The sequence below is a fragment of the Hyaena hyaena genome, unplaced genomic scaffold (genome assembly GCF_003009895.1).
Source record: "Hyaena hyaena isolate Hyena2069 unplaced genomic scaffold, ASM300989v1 scaffold_156, whole genome shotgun sequence".
Classification (NCBI taxonomy): Eukaryota; Metazoa; Chordata; class Mammalia; order Carnivora; family Hyaenidae; genus Hyaena; species Hyaena hyaena.
In genome coordinates this window covers 225,798-245,980 of record NW_024080788.1, presented here as the reverse complement: position 1 = coordinate 245,980, position 20,183 = coordinate 225,798, and the positions used below count along the sequence as shown (strand labels likewise).

The window sequence follows — 20,183 nt, the reverse complement described above, 5'->3', positions numbered from 1 at the left end:
AGTGTTCTTAGTTGAAGAACAAGCTCACTAGGTAGTTCATCAAATGGGTCACAGAGTTGTCATGACATTTAGGAAATCAGCCTCATAAAACAGAAAAAGATTGGGACACCTGGGTGGCTCAGTCAGTTGAGGGTCCAACTTCAGCTCAGGTCATGATCTCCCGGTTAGTGGGTTGGAGCCCTGCATCAGGCTCTGTGCTGACAGCTCAGAGCCTGGAGCCTGTTTCAGATTCTGTGTCTCCCTCTCTCTGACCCTCCCCCCCACTCACGCTCTGTCTCTCAAAAATGAATAAATGTTAAAAAAATTAAAATAAATAAAACAGGCAAAGATGTACACCGGAACACAGCAAAGAAACTGACCACGTGACCACTCCCACCCACACTGGACCCACCGTGGAGGAAGCTTCCCTCCTGCCTACAGATCAGGTGCTGGCCAAGGCTGCAGCCCCTGCCAACGTGAGGTCTCTGTTGTCCTTGCAACTTGGCAGTACTTCTTTCAGCCAAGGTCAGGTATCCACACCACCAACCAGGGAGGCAGAAAAACCAAAAAATCTGGACTTCACAGCTTCTGCAGGAGGGGACAGGTCTGGCTCCCCACCAAGCTTACAAAGTAGAGAATTACTAACAGAGAGGAAGCATAGAAAGGAGACAGAAATGCTCAGTAGCCAATGCTATGGGGAGGCAAGCATCCTTAACAGTAACCTTCAATAACAGCGGTCGGTGTCTTTGTCAAATTACCGTACCAAAAGTTAATCTAATATTAATCGAGCCAGGAATGACTTAGAGTTCACACCAATAGTCTGTGACAAACACACCCATCTCTGGGATTCTCTCCTACAATTATTCAGCAAATATATGTTGAGTCCCTGCTATATGCAAGGCTGTGTGATAAGTACCGTGTGGGAAATAATAATACGCAAGACACAAATCCCACAATCGAGGACTTCAAAATCTGGAAAGGCATAAAGCGTTCATACACAATGAAATGCAATAGAGAAAGTGTGGAGCATGTTAAGAATAATAATGAAAGACAGTGCAGGAGGAGACGGAAGAGAGTGACTTTGGCTGCACAGGAACTCTGGGATGCCTTCCTGCAAGACCAGCACTGGAGCATGGTCTGGAGGGATGGGTTGGGTTTGGAAATGAAGGGAGGGCATTAAAGGCACTACAAGAAGAGGAAACCAGGGCAGGAGTTAAACACAAGGGAGAAAGCAGAGGGCAGGCTGGGCAATCAATGTGAACGGAAGGAGCCCCAGGAGAAATGCATGCGGAATGATTCTACACGGGGCAAGAAGGGGAGTGACTCCAAAACTGCGCTCAGAGCGTGCTGGGAGTCATGCTGCAGACTCTATTTTGCAGTTTGTTTTAAAGGTCACAGGACACAAGAGGAATGTGAATTTTAAGAGCAAGCATGCCTGAGAACTGAGCATATTTCTCTTACACAAAGACACCTCTCTGATGGGGGTCTGCCAGGAAAGGATCCCTGCCAGGTGAGTCCAGGTAATTGATTCTAATTCCTCCCAAACTCCTCTGGCTCCTGAACATACAGATAAGAAAAGCAGCAATGCTACAGTGTGGTATATGGGATTCTACCTCTGTAGCAGCAATTCTCAGCTCCGGCTGCATATTCACATCTCCAAGGAAGCTTTTAAAATGATGGATGCCTGAATCCCTACGTAGAATAATTAAACTGAAATCTATGGTGATGAGGTCATGGCATCAGAATTTTTAAAAACCTTCCTCTAGAGATTCTACCGGAGAGCCACATTGAGAACTTCCTAGATAATCCTTGGCAAACCCTGGTCTCACCCCTTGAGTCCTACATGGAGGGATATAACTTCAAGGTAATAAACGATGAGCTCTCCCCAGGCCTTCATTTTCCATCCTGCTCCCCTGTCAAACACATAGTCAAAGGTGCCTCTATCCCCCTTCCCCAGACAAAGGATACCAACACAGCAAAGACAATCACAGAGGCACAAGAGGAGAATCAAAGGTTCACACTTAAGAACAGGGAGAACAGGTGTTTGTTTGTGTGTTTCCTGTGTTTTTTGTGTGTGCATGTAGGAGCCAGCTACAGGATGCTCCCAGCCATTGAGAAGTGAAGCAAGTTGAAGAAGAATAAAGTTTAACACCAAAGTAGTAAAGAGTTTCCACTTCTACTTCCTCAGGCAGAATTCCAGTGCAGTAGCAAAATGATGGACCCCCGTTGAAGTTGGGAGAGGAGAAAGAAAGGAATTTGTGTGATGTTATATTTTGAATTTCTGATGGCAGTAGCTTTGTGGATGTAACCTGTGCCCCAAGATGGTAGAGAGCGCATTGAAGCGGTCAGGTTCAGACACGGGAGGACTCCAAAAGTTCACAATGTTCTCCAAAAGTCCAGGAGGAAATCTAAAATTTCCAACTGGTTCTGAGCTGACAGCAAGGCCTATAGGCTGAAGAAGAAGTTGGCAGAATGACTTCATGTCAAAGACTTTGCAAGGCTGAGTCCCTGAGGGGAAAGGGTCAAAGAGAACACGGCTGTGTCCCAAAGGGGGATGTAATGCCAGGAAACCACAACGGAACATGTAATGTAGACAGCATAAATGTCAGAATACAGAGGCACATATCTGTAACTATTGCTATATCGATGATAATATATAATGCTTACAGTCAGATAATATATATTACACTTATAGTAAGAACATAAATACATTATACTTACAATAAGAATAAAAAAAACCTGACTTCGACTTCCTGCTCTGCCACTTACTTACTATGTGACCTTGGACAGGTTATTTAATCCCAGTTTCGTTTTCTTTGTGTGCAATTTGGAATAATAATACCTCTCTCATAGCATTACTGTAAAGAATGAGTTAAAAAAAATTTTTAATACTTATTTTTTGAGAGAGAGGGCACACACAAGCAGGGGAGGGTCAGAGAGACAGAGACACAGAGAGAGACAGAGAGAGAGAGAGAGAGAGAGAGAGACAGACAGACAGACAGACACAGAATCCAAAACAGGCTCCAAGCTATGAGCTGTCAGCACAGAATCCAACATGGGGCTTGAACTCACCAACCCCAAGATCACGACCTGAGCTGAAGTCAGACACTGAACTACCCAAGCTCCCCTAGACGGTTTTAAAATATTTTCAATCATTCATTTGACAACTATTTATTGAGGGTTTATTATGTGCCAGGGATTTTGCTGGACACTGGCAACATAAGCACACATTCTCGACCTCAAAGAGCTTACGGGACTGGGAGGAGAGGAATTTTTCCCTATGACTAGGGCTATGAAGAAAAAACACACAACCTGAAAAGAGAATAATAGGGCAGACCGATTTATATTAGGGGCTCTCTGGGGTATTTCAGCTGAAATTTAAAGCACAAATTCAAACTAGCTAAGAAAAGAGGGAGAAGGAGAGTTTTACAGAGAGGAAACAGCAAGCATATTTGTAGGCTCTGGCGCAGTAGAGAGTGCTGGTTATAAAGGTCAGTGAACCTAAAAGGGCCACGTGGGGCCAGACTACCAAGTGGCCTGTAGAGATTTGGGATCCTATCCTAAGTACAATAAGAAGCCACTGGGTTTTGAGTTAGAAGGTCTTAGGATTCAGTTCACATTTTAAAAAGCTGCATGGAACAAGAAAGGAGCAGGAGTGAAGGCAAAGAAATCAGTTAGACAGCAGTCTCAACAGGGGCGGCTGGGTAGCTCAGTCGGTTAAGGTTCTGACTCTTTAATTTCAGTGCAGGTCATGATCCAAAGGTTCGTGAGTTCAAGCCCCACACAGGGTTCTGTGATTCTCCCTCTTTGTTCCTCCCCTGCTTGTGCTCCCACTCTCAAAATAAATAAACTTAAAAAAAAAAAAGACAGAAAGTAGTCTCAATAAAGTAAGCTAGTGGCTTGTAGTCTAGTGGTGTCACCAGAAAAGAGGTGATGGAGGGAAAGGTAGAGGCAGAGAGATGGATGTACTCAACATCTACATTTGGGGTGGACTGGAAGTGGGGAGAGGGACTCCAGAAAGAACACATCAGAACGGCGCCAGCTTTCTAAAATGAACATCTGGTTAGTCATACATGCCATTTACTGAGATGGAGAAGACCAGAGGTGGAACAGTTTTCAAAGGAGAGGGAATGAAGGGTTCATTTTTTAATGTTTAATTTGTGATGTCTCTGAGACATCCAAGGGAAAATAACAAGCAGGCAGATGAATACACAGGTTTAGAGCACAGAGATAAAGGTTTTCAAGCACTTTTCTGTACTTTACTGCATTTCTTTAAAGTTTTAAGAAGTATCTTCCTTTGGCATCTGATCTTACTAAATAAAGCATCTGTCAACAGTCAATGTTGTCGATGAAAGTGCAACAGTAACAGAGTACTTAACTTTACTTCGCTGCCAGGAAGAGTTCAAGTTACTTCAGAAAGCTTATTTAGGCTGCCTTTGCTGATCATAACTTTTCCCACCCACACAGAAGTCGGGGGCAACTGATCCCGGGTTAGTTCATCGTTCCCTCTATTGAACACCACTCAGTGTGAAATCTATCATCAAGAGGTAATGGGGCTTTCTTCCAAAATGTCCTGAATAATTAACAAGCATTGACAATAGTTTATCACTGCTGGTAAACAATAAAAATGTTGAATTAACTTGAACTTTTTTTTAACCAATTATAATTTTTCTCTTTAGGCCCACCTGAAAATGTGCTGTGCATCCATACAATTCCAAATATTTGGGAAAAGAAACAACACTGGCCATTTTTTAAACGTTTTTGTTCTTGTTTTTGATTGTTGACCACATCCTTAGTTGAGAGCAAATACTCTGGGCATTCACCACAAAACTGAGCATTTCCTTCTAAATCTGGCCTGCAAAAAGAACCTTCCAGAAAACGCTAAGGGTCTCTTCCTCTCTTTTCGTGAAATTAACTTGCAGGCCGACCTGGCGAGTAAGGCCCTTGGACAGGCAACTTTAGTTTGCTCCAACGGGACAGTTTTATCTGAATACAACTCGGCTAGAGCTAGCGTGAAGGGAAGACCATGACTGGCAGCAAGTACAGGGCAAGCAGGCAAGGAAATGTTCTTGACGTTTATGGACTCTGATCCTTCAACACGCTCAACCCAGCAGTTAACCCAAAGCCACGCTCTCGCCGGTGGTAACTAACCCCAGGGGACCTTCTCGGCCAAACCCGCCGTCCACCCCCGCGTGTCCCTACTTGGGAGTCGGGTGGATTCAGAGGCTGGCCGGAGCCCAGCCGGCAGGCGGAGCACCGAGGAGGGTCCCGCCTGCCAGGAAGTGGCGCGGCCGAGAGAGCGCGCGGGGTAGGAGTGCCGGCCCTGCGTTCCCTGCCTTCCCCCGACCGAGCGGGACCCGAGCGGGACCCGAGCGGGGCCCGGCCAGGCCTAGGAGCTCGCCGCCCTCCCCGCGGACTCGAGTCCGTGCCCCGCGACAACGCCGACCCCGCGTCCCGCCCCGGGCCTGGGCCCTCGGGCCTCCCCGGCGCGCGCCCGCAGCCCGCTCTCCGAGGGATATCCCGGGGACCCGCGCGCTGCACCCGGGGGTCCGCAGCCCAGCCGACTCACCCCGGCGCGGCTGCCGCCTGCCTCGCCTGCCTCGCCTGCCTCGCCTGCCTCGCCTGCCTCGCCTGCCTCGCCTGCCCCGGAACAGAAAGTGAAAGCGGGGCCGGGGCCGAGGCAGGCGGACGTGAGGTGCGCCTCGGCCTGCGCCCTCGCGTCAGGCGCGGGAGAGCCTCCCGCTGAGGCGGGAGCCCGGGGAGCGGGATCCGGTGCGCAGACCCCGCCTTTACCCCGCCGGGAATCCCTAGAAGTGCTGCACGTTAAGGAAACGGGGGAGTTGGCGACACAGGCGAGCGATCAGGCGGGAAGGAGCACCCCTTCACGAACGCAGATCTTTTTCCCTGAGTGTGTCTCTGAAGGTTGTTTGTTTTCCTTTCTGTTGTTTTGTTTTGTTCTCCCTCTGCGGTTAGCCTTTGGCGCTCCCAGGGTTGAGCGCGTTAATAAAGGGCCGGTACTGCCGGAGGTGAGCCGGGAGGGACTCGCGCCTCGACCAAGCCTGGACGCGCTCGACGCCGGGTTGCACTCAACCGTGTCCATCATCTCATCTCTGCAAACGGACTGGGAGCTTTTGGCCCGCCTCCGAAACACAAATGAACCCTGAATAACTCTGTTGTGTGGAATGCTGAAACTTCTGGGCTTTTAATGGAGAGGGGTTATGTTAGGAGATGCCTCCGAGGAGGAACCCCTTGGAACTTCCCCCCCACTACCAAGGGGGCACTTGGACCCCTCTAAATTTGCTGCTCCCCATATTAAAACGCTTCCTCTGCTTTTTCAAACCAAATGACCATTTTCTATGCCCCCCTTAGAACATTAAGGCTGGATGAAATGTAAAAAAAAACAAAAAACAAAAAAAACCCCTTTTTAGACAATCGAAGGTAAATGAAGGAATAAGACAGGAAACGCAAGCTCTCATGCTTACCAAATGGTACGAGTTGGTGAGTGGACCAACCCTCTGGGATCTTTTTCTTAGTGTACTCGGGCTTTTTCCTCTCATTTTAGTCTCTTTCCCTTTGAGAATTTGGGGTACCAAGTCACTCGAACAGAATTTCTCAACCTTTGTTTCTCAATTTTTTTGTGTTCCTTTTGAAAATAATAAAATAGATTTTGTTCTGCATATTCTCTCCAGTCAAGGGTATTTTGTGGTATAAAATTAACATTCTGTCCCAAGCCCCAAACAAGGTGTGATAAGGGAAGCTTTTTCATTACAACTCAACCAGAAATGGACTTTGGGATCAGGTGATTTTTTGTTTGTTTGTTTGCAGTCGTGGTAGCAATGTCAGCAGATAGCTATAGTCTCCAAGGCCTCCAGATGTCCGTGAATGATCCAGTTTCCTTACAGGAGAACTGTCCAGTAAACTCACGCATGCTTTGTGATCAGGAGAGGCAAATGGAAGATCTCCCGCACAGGCATTTTGAATAATAGCAGGTGTTCCCTAGGAATCTAGCAAACTGTGTCTCATTAGGGGCTGTGATCACTTCCCAATTTCACCTGTTCATTGAAAGCAACAGATCATGGCAACCTCATTTCGTGTGTTTTATGCACAGAATTAAAAAGGCAGAAAGGAAAAATAAGACAACCAAAATGGCAAGTGACACTTTCAAGACTAATTTCTATGTTGTATCAGTTAGGGTTCAGTCACAGAGAAGAGAATCCATTCAAGCTATTTAATTTGAAAAGGGTTTGTTGCAGGCTTTTACATGAGATATCTAATCATTGGGAAGGCTTAAAAAACACACACTAGGGGGAGCTTCCAAGAACACATTCCAAAAGCACAGTGAAGAACGTGGCCACCGTTGAAACTAGTTCTCTTGCCACAACTTAGAAGCCATCTGCGAACTTGGGTAGTTGTTAGCACAGCTGCAGGCTTCAGAACCATGTCATGATGTTACAGTCTGCCCAGCAACATGAATCTCTCAAGCCCGGCCTCCCTTTCCACTTAAAACTCAGTTTCAAATTCCACTCTCCCACTAGTGCTTCTGTTTGGCAGAATGCACATCCAGAACCTAGGAGCAGGAAGATCTGGGCAAAGAAGTATTTGCTTTCCAGACTCTGCAGTGGAATGAGGAATTCTGAAACAAGGTTGGAAGATATACTGAGTAAGCCAATCGCAATATTCACAAATATTAAACTGGACTGGGGCTGAGCTCGCCTTGCCTTTAAGCTTCCTCAAAGCTCAGTTATACTGTAAATTTGAATGACAAAAAACCTGCCCCAGAATCTGTCTTTTCAGACACTACAGAACCAGATCAGATCATTTAGAAATATGGCATATGAGGGACACCCGGGTAGCTCAATTAGTTAAGCATCTGATTTCAGCTCAGGCCATGATCTTACAGTTCGTGAGTTTGAGCCCCATGTGGGACTCTGCGCTGACAGCACGGAGCCTGCTTAGGTTTCTCTCTCTCCTTCTCTCTCTGCCCCTCCCCTGCTGGTTCTCTCTCTCTCTCTCTCTCTCTCTCTCGCTCTCTCTCTCTCAAAAACAAATAAATAAGCATTAAAAAAGATATGGCATATTAAATAATCACTCTCACAAATGGTTTAAATTAGAGATGGAGGTGCCTGGGTGGCTCAGTCGGTTAAGAGTCCGACCCTTGGTTTCAGCTCAGGTCACAATCTTACGGTTTTGTGAGTTTGAGCCCCACATTGGGCTCCATGCTGACAGTGAGAAGCCTGCTTGGGATTGGCTCTCTCCCTCTCTCTCTGCCCTTGCCTTGTGAGTTCCCTCTGTCTCTCTCAAAAACAAATAAACTTAATATAATAAATAAATAAATAAGGGATGAATTCTGAGTATTGACATCCACCTTTTTCTAAACACTGTGCATTCAGCACAATATTGTAATATTTTGTGAATGATTTCATTGCCTTCCAGGACATCATAAAAAATTGAGCATATAGACTTTCATTACCTATGGATTTAATATTAACGGTGTTGACTATTTGGGAGTGACCTGAATTTCAAAAACTGAATAGTTGGTAATTTCGCTGAGGCATGAATTTGAATTACAATGAACTGATGCCAGAGAAGGAGCCACTTGACCCTTGAGTAGACCTGCCCAACCATGCAGAATCCACACCCCAATCCAGTCCTGTTATTCTCCATTCATCATCACAAACACAGGCAATTTCTTAAGTGATAAAAATCTAAAAACAACAAAAAAGAGGCACCTGCGTGACTCAGTTAAGGGTCTGACTCTTGCTTTCAGCTCAGGTAATGATTTTACTGTTCAAGGGATTGGAGCTCCATGTAGGGCTGTGTGCTGGCACCTGCTTGGGATTCTCTCACTCCCTCTCTTTGCCCCACCCCTGCTCTCAAAATAAATAAATAAACATTTTTAAAAGTGAAGCTGCATTTCTAAAACTTCATTAAGGAGTTTGAAGGGGTCACAAAGTTGTAAAATTCATTTTACTCCATTTCCCAGGAGAAAATATGTACTCAAATGTATTTAAAATTGGGAGTCATGTAAAAGCCTTGTAAGAGTCCTGTACAGACTTCTCTGTGAGATCTAGAAGAAAAGCACGCCTGGGCCTTTAGTCCCATGAACCCAGCTGAAACACGAGGTGAAGAAAGGAGCAGAGGGATTCCTTATCTCTGACCAGGTACTGGCAGTCATGTCCTATACCTAGATGTGTACCAAATTCCAATGAATTTTAAATTCCATTACAATTTACAAGTCAAAGCAAGAAAAAGTCAAACCTAAGAGCTCTATGAAAACTAGGAGATGAAACATATCATTCAGAAAGGAGATCTCAAAGCCATAGGAAATCCGAACCTGGTAAAAGCATGAATGGCCAAAAAGAGCCCATCTCAGTAATAAAAACTGGTATATTTTGAGCGTTTCCTGTGTGGTAAGCACTTGCCAATCGCTCTATACAAGTATGTCAATTAATTCTAACAACACTCTAGGGCATATTCCATTTTCATTCCCATTGATAAAACTGAGGCTCTGTAAGGTAAGTAACTTGTGGGATAAATGGCTAGGAGGTGACAGGGCCAGGTTAGTGGTAGACCCAGGATGAATTCTAGAGATTAAGTGCTCCTGCTTTTCAAATCTCTCCTAGTGTAGGTTTACTCATGGAACATCTTAGTTTAAAAGGGATCAGTAAGGGGTAGACTCTTTCCAAGTGTGATTATGATCTTGCCTTCAATCTAATCACCCAACCTATGAGCCATTCACACATTATCATCTAGGACCTTTGTTCCTTTACCCTCAACCTTACCAGGGCCTGTCAATATTAATTCCAAAGGGTGTCTTAAATCTTTCTCTTCCTCTTCATTCCTGTTGCCTCCAGTCATCTCACCTGTGCTATTATAAATATCCTCTTAACTAGTACTTTAACTTCTAACTTCCTCTCCTTCAGTCTGGTTCCTATACTGTCGTCTGTCTAAACCACTATCCTAGACAAGCATGGGACCCAGAGATCTAAACCAGGAAGCCAGAGTTTGTCAAGGAAGGGATTAAGAGAGCAACTACTATGATGGGGAAGGGGAGAGGAGGATGGGTCCAGGGAGGCAGGGGGGAGGGAAGCAGAATCAGAAACATTGTCCAGCCAAATTTGGGGTCAGAAACCTAAGTAGAGTGCAGAGAAGGTATCATTTCAACTAGGACCAGTAGAAATCCAAAAACTGGCTCTCAAGCAGAGGGACTACAACTAGATTCAGCCAGAAAAATAAGTGGAGACAGTGCGTGAATAGAAGGTAATGATTTCCTATATAGGACTTTACTATGCCTGTGGGTGCAAAGAGATGGATGCTCTTAGGAACATGCTACTATGCTATACTATGCTATGTAACAAATTTAGACCCTGGAAACACACATTTATTGCCTCACGGTTTCTGTGGGTCTGGAGTACAGGCACATCCTGTCTGAATTCTTTGCTGAGGGTCTCACAAGGCAGTGATTAAGACAACATCCAGGACTGTGGTGTCATCTAAGGCTCGACTAAGGAAAGATCCACTTCCAACTTCACTTCATTGTTGGTAGAATTCAGTTCCATTAGTTTATAGGACTGAGCACATCAGTTTCTTGGGACTGTTGACTACAGTCTGCCCTCACCTCTTAGAGACTACCTGCAGTCCTTTACCATGTGGGGTACCTGCCGTCTGCTTTCTCAAGCCAGCAGAGGAGGGAGCAACTCAGTCAAAGAGAGCTTTACAATTTTAAATAACACAATCACATAACCATTTACATCCCATCACCTTTTAGTTAGAAGCAAGTGGCAAGTCCTGCCCATACTCTCAGGTCAGGGATCACACAGGGACATGGCTACCAGGAGGCAGGGATCGGGGCCACCTTAGGAGTCTATCCATCACAGGTACCAAAAAAATTTGACACCACTTGTTACCTTTCCACTTTTACTCATGTCCACTTTCATCACCCTAATCCAGGGCTACACTGTTTCTCACCTAGATACTACAACAGCCTCCAAATTCTCGTCATTTCCATGCTTGCCTCCTTATAAGGCATTCCAAGAAGCAGGCAAAGTGGACAAAATGGATTAGAATCTTAGCTTCTCACTCAAGTGTGCAAAAAGCAACACATTTTCAAAATTTTGTTTAAATTAGCAAATTCTATTCTAAGATTCCATCCCAGCAGATTGTTGGGATATCCAGTCTCAATTATTATTGACTTCATCCCCTATTCCGCACACAGCACAACCATTGCCCCACTATCTTAAGCACTGCCAAATATCCCAGGGTCTTAAGCAGCCCAGTCTTGGGTTCCTACTGGTCACCATGGAGATGCTCCCTCTATTCCAGGTCCAGTGGATCTGCTCCCTCCAGGCAGTTCAGAGATCTCTTCAGCCCCTGGGTTCATCCTTCCTAAATGCAGCATGTGCCCAGCTTCTCTGAGATATTGAGATCTCTGCAGGAACATTGTTAGTGGTGGTACATGTGTTCCTTCTGTCTTTGGAAAGTACATACCCTCAACTTAACCTAGGCTGGGAATTTAAACATTCCTCTTGCTATTTTCCCTTTCCTTTGCCCCCTGCTGAGTCACCAAAATATTTAGATTTTATCAAGTTAGATGTTGCTTACAAGAAAGTTCTGCTTTAGGGTGTACGAATGATCCTGCAAAAGGGAAATTAAATTATCTCAGTTATCTACTTGAGATAGAGGACTAAACAACATGGGGAGAAAAAACACACAAATTAATACTTTAATTAATTTTCTTTTACTATCTTCCATCAGTAATCCCACCCCTTCTAACTTCCTCCAACAGGATGGAACTCAAGTTTCTATTCTGAAACATCTTGCCCTGGACAGAAACTCTTATAAGAAATCAGCATCTCCTTGTGGAGAACAAGGGTCCTGGACTTCCAGGCCAGGCAGGTGAACGTAGATACTAGGTGAATTTCTCACTCCAGCAGACCCACTTCCTAGAGACATTTCTCTTAAAAAGAGTCCTTCCTGGCACTGACTCTGTCTCACCCAGGCCATTAGGCCCGGGCCCAGCATTTTCTGAGTGTAGTAAGTCTCAAATGAACCTTACCGGCACCAGGTGAGACTATAAACACAGATCTGCCTTCCAATTTGAATCTCCAGTTAATGTCACCTATTCTCAGGGCCCTTCTGTCACAACCCACCCTACACTAACCACTCCCCCAACCCCAGCCAACCTAGGAGGTAGCCCACATTAAGGAGGAAAGCCAGACAGTGGCTGCTTTGTAAGTTGCTAGGGCCTTTCCCTGTTTCTTTTCACCCCTGTTAGATGAGACCCCCCTGTGGTATATTGTCCTTGTCTCCACCTGTACCACAAAAACCTCATTTCCCACCTTCCTCTCTGCACTTCAGCTACACTAGCTTTCTAGTTTTTCTAGTGTGCTCTTCTTCTTCCAGCTTCACAATCTTACTACATGCTATTCTAGCTGCCAGAACCCCCCAGCCCCTGCTTCTCCTAATTTATTCACCCAACTCTGAGCTTAATCTCTTTGAGAGGGCATGTGGGTGCCAACCACATCGAACCCTCTGAGAAACCAGAGTAGTTCCACTGTCTGATCCATCTCTGATTTCCCAAGATCACCCTGTACCCCAATCAAGTAATTAGTTACTTACTTAGCCCTGTCATTGCTAGGAGTGAGTTCCCACTTTTTAAAGAAAAACAAATACTCTGAAATATTTAAGAGATATATGACACATCTTTGACCCAGCACCCAGCTAAAGCAACCAAACACTGTGAATATAGCTCAGTCACTCAGGGTTCTCTCTGAGTGTCGTCTGCAATGAAATTTCCGTTTTTCTCACAAGTCTTTGGCACTTCTATTATTGACTGTCTTGGATTTTCCACAAGTCCTTAGCACTTCTGTTACTGGCTGTCCTGGATTTGTTTTGCTTCTAACTCTGAGCAATACATGATTAGTCTTCCTATGGCTTTGGTATCTGGTTCAGGTTAGTTTCTTATCATGTGCTCCTACAGTATATTAATAGAGCTATTCGATGGGCTCTGAGTAACCCTTCTATGACAGCCAGCTCTTTGGGAATCTATGGAAGGGTTCTCCAATCCTGGAGTCCAAAATCTGGCTCAGAAATAGTCAGTGTTGCCATATAAAGTCTCTTTTTTTTTGTAGAAATAGGACCATGGCTGGAGTTACTAAAATGGACACATCTGGGCTGGTTTCCCTTGCTTGGGCAGTTGAAGTGGAGATTCAGAGGGGTGTTGAGTTCAGTCAAGTTGAGCTTAAAGCAGAGTGTGGCACCAAATTTTGCTCCTGCTTAAAGCTATTTTAAGTTCTAAATAGGAAAGATCAATGGGCCAGAATCCTCTGTACTACTGCCCATCATGGCTATGTAATTACAGACACAGTTTTGTCAACTTGCTAGAATGAATTTAAGGATTAATATGCTGTATTCACACCCAACGCCTTGTGCTCGAATGTTTAGCCGAACCCACTTGACAATAGCAATTACCTCAGAAGTTAGATTCCTCAAACATTCTCCTGGCAGCCTGTTTTTGGTGCCCAAGTCCCTGCCCCTACTGGAGTTCTTGGTCAAGGCTGAACCAGGACCCAGATGTCTCTTCTATTCACCTACAACTTTTGTCTTCATATGTAAACTGATTCTTAATTTTCTGGCTCAAAACACCTTAATGGCTTCTCTTGACACATAGGAATGTCTAAGAGTCTCAGTGATCAAATCCCCGTCTAACTTTCCAAATCATTATACCGCTTCTCTAATATCTTCTATTTTGTTTTATATCTCTTCTCTTTGCTAGGTTTCTACAGTGCTGACCTTCTCTCCACAAACATGCTGAGCAGTTTTCTGCTTTACACATGCTATTCTCTTGGAAAACTTTTTCCTCCTGGCAACCATGAGATTTCAACTTTAACACCACCTTTTCTGACCCCCTTAACAAAAGATAGTCACACATCCTTTATTATTTAACACAGCTCTAATTACAATTATTTACTTATTTTTAATGTTTTTGATATTTATTTATTTTTGGGAGAGACACACACAGTGTGAGTGGTGGAGGGGCAGAGTAAAAGGAAGACACAGGATCTGAAGCAGGATCCAGGACCCAAGCTGTAAGCACAGAGCCCAGCATGGGGTTCAAACCCATGAACCATGAGATCATGACCTGAGCTGAAGTGGAACACTTAACTGACTGAGCCTCCCAGGTGCTCTTACTCCTTTTTTTTTAAATTTTTGTTTCCTTGGTCTTTGGTCAGTCTCTTCAGCTAGTTCTTAAGTTCTATGAGGCCGGAATCTATGTCTCTTTTTTTCCTAAGCACTGCTTTCACTGGATCCCGCAAATTTTTATAGGTTATAGTTTCACTTTCACTCAGTTAATTTCTTTTTTATTTTTAATATTTTTATAAGTTTATTTATTTTAGAGAAAGAGCAAGAGTGAGCAGGGGAGGGGCAGAGAGAGAAGGAGAGAGAGAGAATCCCAAGTAGGCTCCATACTGCCAGCACAGAGCCCGACGTGGAGCTGGAACTCAGGAGATCATGACCTGAGCTGAAATCAAGAGTTGGAACCTTAACCACTGAGCCACCTAGGTGCCCCCTTTTTAATTTCTTTTGAAATTAAATTAACGTATGTGTTATTTAGAAGTGTGTTATTTGGTCTTCAGATACTTTGGGATTTCTGGCTATCTTTCTATTATCAATTTCTAGCTTAATTCCATTGTAGTCTAAAAGCAAACTTTATATGATATTTATTCTTTTAAATTTGGTAAACCATGTTTTATAGTCCAGAATGTGGTCTGCCTTGGCAAATGTTCCATGTGAGCTGGAGAATATGTATCCTGCTACCATTAGATGAAGTATTCTATAAATGTCATTTAGACCCAGTTGATTAATGGCTATGTCCCTTTTTCACCATTGAATCCTTGGGAAGTAACAGAGAACATGACCCATAGAATGTTCTCCAAAAGGTTATTGAATAAGAGGAGAAGGATCAAGCAAGAGGAAAGGAGGAATGGATATGGAGATTTCACATATTACTCCCCTGATTCAAAGCTTTCAGTAGTTCACTATAATCTATATGATATTTTTTTAACAATTTTTCTTCCTATTCAGTAGTAACATGTCACAATCTGTTTACTCAATTTTTTCTGTTGTTACAAATACAATTATTTTATGTACCACTGTAGAAGAGGGAAAAAAGCTGCCAAAAAAAATTGCAAGATGCCATCAATTTTGGAGATGTTGCAATATGAAAAACATGAGTCATGGAGTTGATAAAATCTGGTAATTAGCTACATTTCTGTCCTACCTGACGGATGGATTCATAGCTTATTTATCTTTGTGTTCTGAGCACCAAACACCGTAAGTGGCTTTGAATAGACAATAACATTGGTTCAGATATTTGATGTGTCCCTCATTCCCCACCACCAGGCACCTGGCTCTCCCTCACTCCCCAGCTTCCTACCTTTTGTGCTCTAAAGCTGTCAGTGCTCCTGGCTGGCCAGAGATTTTAATTTCTTTTGAAATGTATTGGCTACACAAAAACCTGACACTTTTTCACTTTTCTCATGACTTTGCTGGAGGCTGTTGGCTACATGTCAGCTAAGTATCTGGGGAACACCCAGGGGGTACTCTGGAAACTACTGTGGGAAAGTGACCTCCTCCCCTGCCTCCAGGCCTTCGCATCAAGACTGGTGACCTTTGCCGGTGAGGCTGTAGGCTCTGCAGGGAGAACTTTGGGAAGCTTCAAATAAGTTGTTAATTATTATATTTATTCACAGGCCTGGCCTTTCTCTAAGCTTTATTTGTTTTTAATATCTATTTAGGAAAAAACATAAATAGGTGAAACTCCGGGATCTTCACCTCAGTCAAATAAATCCTATTTTTTAAAATCCTCTTTACATAGGACTTTTTAAAATTTAAGCTTATTTATTTATTTTGAGAAAGAGAGCACAAGCAGGGGAGAAGCAGGGAGAGAGGGAAAAAGAGAGAATCTCAAGCAGGCTCTTGCACTGTCAGTGCAGAGCCCAATGCAGTGCTTGAAGTCACGAACTGACATGATGACCCGAGCCGAAATCAAGAGTTGGTCACTTAACTGACTGAGCCACCCAAGTGCCCCTAGAACTTCTTTAAAAGAATGATCCCAAATGGGTAGCCCAGTTTTTTTGTTTGTTTTAAACATGTGAATGGGCTATGCATTCTCTAGTTGGCCAGCATATCATGTCCTAACCATTTTACTGTGATACATTCATATACTGTATTCCTATTACCCACTGGACCTTTCAAAGAATCTGAATTTTTGACCCTGCTTTGAGGTGTGGCTTTTCTTCTCCAGAAGGACCTCCACCTCACCAGTCCCCTTAATTTTCTTACCTTTATTTTAAGATGAATTGGCCATTAGAGATGGGTCAGATTCTCTAACTGTAAGGAAAACTATTCCCTGAAGATGAAAGAAACTGGCTACAGAAATGTTAAGTAGGTATATTTACTGGTGCGTAGTGTGGCTATAAAAATAATCCCTGCTTTTTTTTTTTTTTTACCACACTAAAATGCCCGTGGAATTTATGAGGCAGTATTGAGAATGGAGGGGGATGGATAGAATTAACAAATAATGCCACAACGTTAACATTTAGTATCATATTAACATTTCTGGGATCTGAGACTGCCTTGTAACCCAGCTCTAGTTCACACTATCCAAACACATATTCCTTATGTTCTGGCTTGGCGTTAGTCCAGCACTGGTAGAGGAGGGTAGAGGTGGATAAAAGTTCAGAGTCTTGGAGAAGTTCTAGTGAGTCCTTTAATTCATGACCACAAGGGACACATGGTCTTTCATCTCCCTTCTATCTCCCTTTTTAAGTCAGTTGGAGGTAGAAGACCCTTGAGTAAGAAGTTAAAAATAACACTGAAATGTTTCCATCTGTTGATGAAGTAAAAATACAAAAACCTTTTCTGGAATTGGATGCTTTTAATCTTAAAGTAGTAATAGTAGTTTCCATTTTGCTTTTCCCCTCCACCTCACCTTTCCCCTGACTTCTACCCCCTGCATGCCACTCACACCTCCTGAAGAAAAAAAAAAAAAAAAAGAAAGAAAGATTCCAAATGCTGATCTGAAGAACACAGAGACCCCTGTATGGGCTGAAATCCCATGAGAGTAATAGAAGAGTAGTGAGTCCTGAAACAGTGACCATTATTTTTCCTACTAGGCCAATTTAAAGTCAAATTTGTTAGGTTTCATAATTACTTTCCAAGCAAGACTTTTTAATTCATAGACTACCCAATTTAACCTATTTAAAGCCTGGGTGTCTCAGTCAGTTAAACCTCTAAGTCTTGATTTCAACTCAGGTCATGATCCCATGGTTTGTGAGTTCAAGCCCTGCGGAGGGCTGTGCACTGACAGTGTGGAGTTTGCCTGGGATGTTCTCTCTCCTCTTACCCTACCCCTCCCCTGCTTGTGGTCTCTCTCTCTCTCTCTCTCAAAAATAAATAATAAACATTTAAAAAAAATTTTTTTTAAAAAGCTACAGTGAGGGGCACCTGGGTGGCTTAGTCGGTTAAGCGACCGACTTTCGCTTAGGTCATGATCTCGCGGTTCGTGGGTTCGAGCCCCGCGTCGGGCTCTGTGCTGACTGCCAGCTCAGAGCCTGGAGCCTGTTTCAGTCTGTGACTCCCTCTCTCTCTGACCCTCCCCTGCTCACGCTGTCTCTCTCTCTCTCCTAGAAGTAAATAAAACATTAAAAAAAAAAAAAAAGAAAGCTACAGTGATAGGTTAGGCCTATTGGAAATGAACCACAATCATCTTGTAAATTATTTTAAATTTTAAGCCTGCTATTCTCCTGGAATTTATACAAAAGTAAACATTTTCAATGAAGCACAAAAGGAACAGAACCGTTAAAAACATAGACACTATCTCTGCTGTGCTTTGTAGAATCTAACCCCAATTCTTATTTTCTATCTATTACAGAGTTAAGCCTTAATTGATCGGTCTTCTTCATTGGAATTGATAGGTCTTCTTCTTTATAGAGACATAATTAACATATAAATTTGTGTAGGTTTAAGATGTACAACATGTTGATTTGATACACTTATATATTGCATATTGCCACCATACCATTACCTAACACCTCCATCATGTCATATAATTATCATTTCATGTTTTGGGGCTGAGAACATTTAAGATTAGTAGTCTCCTAGCAACTTTCAAGTATCTGATACAGTAATGCGAGCTATAATCATCATGCTGTGCACTAGATCCCCAGAACTTATTCATCTTGAAAACACAAGTTTGTATACTTTGGCCAGCATCTCCTCAGTTTCTACATCTCCAGCCCTCCCTGGTAACCACCATTCTACTCTCTGCATCCACAAGTTCTTTTTTTCTTTTTCTTTTTTTTTATTAGATTCCACATATAAGTGATATCATACAGTATTTGTCTTCCTCTTTGACTTACCTCAATTAGCATAATGCCCTTGAAGTTCATCCATATGATCACAAATGGCCTTTCCTTCTTTCTCATGGCTGAATAATATTCCATTATGTGTATATACCACACTTTTTTATCCATTCATCCATTGATAGACACTTAGACTGCTTCCACATCTTGGCTGTTGTGAATAATGCTGAATAATGCTGAAATAAATATGGAGTGCAGATATCTTTTCAATACACTGTTTTCATTTCCTTTGGCTATATACCAAGAAGTGGGATTTCTGGATTGTGCAGTAGTTCTATTTTTAATATTTTGAGGAAGCGTTATACTGTATTCTATAGTGGCTGCACCAATTTACATTCCTACCAACAGTGCACAAGGGCTTTTTTTTTTTCTCACATCCTCACCAACACTTGTTGTCTCTTAACTTTCAGGTGTCAGCCATTCTAACAGGTATGAGGTGATTTTGTGGTTTTGATTTGCATTTTCCTGATGATTAGTGATGTGAGCATCTTTTCATGTACTGTTGGCTAACTGTATGTTCCTTTCCTCATTTTTTATTCAGGTTTTTTTGTTGCTGTTTTGTTGTTGAGTTCAATGAGTTCCTTATATATTTTGGATATTAATCACTTATCAGATATATATTTTGCAAATATTTTCTCCCATTCTGTACATTGCCTTTTCATCTTATTAGTATCTTTTGTTCTGCAGAAGCTTTTTATTTTGATGTAGTCCTACTTGTTGGTTTTTGCTTTTGTTGCTTGTGCTTTTGATGTCGTACACAAAAAACGATTGACAAGACCCAGTCAAGGAGCTTTTCCCTATGTTTTCTTCTGGGAGGGTTTATGGTTTCTAGTCTTATACTTAAGTCTTTATTTAATCTATTTCTTTAATTTTTGTGTGTGATGTAATATGGGTGCCCAAATTCACTTTTCTATATGTGATCATCTAGTTTTCTCAGTACAATTTATTAAAGAGACTCTCCTTTCCCCATTGAGTATTCTTGGCTCCCTTGTCAATTATTACTTGAGTGAATATGCAGAGGTTTATTTCTGGGCTCTTGATTCTGTTCCATTGATGTGTCTATTTTTAGGCCAGTACCATACTGTTTTAATTACTATAGCTTTGTAATATAGCTTGAAATCAGGAAGTGTAATTTTTTTTTTCTTTTTCTTTTTGTTCTCCTTTTTTAGGATTGCTTTGGCTTCTTGGGGTCTTTTGTGGTTCCATACAAATTTTAGGATTGTTTTTCTATTTCTGGGAAAATGCTCTTGGAATTTTGATAAGGATTGTGTTGAATCTACAGATGGTTTTGTGTGGTATGGGCATTTTAGTAATATTAAGTCTTCTGATCCATGGACATAGATATTTTTCCAATTGTTCGTGTCTGCTTCAGTTTGTTTGTACTTTCACCAAAGTTTTATAGTTTTCAGTTTACAAATTTTTCACTTCTTTGGTTAAATTTACCCCTAAGTATTTTATTCTTTTTGATGCTATTACAAACGGAATTGGCTTTTTAAATTTCTTTTTCAGATATTTACCTGTTAGCATATAGAAAGACAGCTGATTTCTGTATGTTGATTTTATTCCTGCAACTTCACTGAGTTTGTTGCTTAGTTCCAATAGCATTTTGGTTAAGACTTTAGGATTTTCTATATATAAGTTTGTATCATCTGCAAATGGAGACAGTTTTACTTCTTCCTTTCTGATTTGTAAACCTTTTATTTCTTTATCTTGCCTGATTGCTCTAGCTAGGACATCCAATAGTGTGTTGAATAAGAGTGGTGAGACTGGACGCCTTTG

General features: G+C 42.6%; 1 protein-coding gene across 3 annotated transcripts in view; it reads right to left on the bottom strand.

Annotated features, from left to right (window-relative positions):
• The window catches only part of ERAP1 (endoplasmic reticulum aminopeptidase 1), a 47,768-nt gene extending 42,192 nt beyond the window's left edge, over positions 1 to 5,576 (bottom strand). For 2 of the 3 annotated variants that reach the window (XM_039239383.1, XM_039239384.1), the window contains exon 1: positions 5,549 to 5,576. The gene's annotated coding sequence lies outside the window, so the exon portion shown is untranslated. Of the gene's footprint in view, positions 1 to 4,664; positions 4,687 to 5,548 lie in introns of those variants that run through there. The other variant, XM_039239382.1, reaches the window with a different exon arrangement.
• Between the last annotated feature and the right edge of the window lie 14,607 nt (positions 5,577 to 20,183).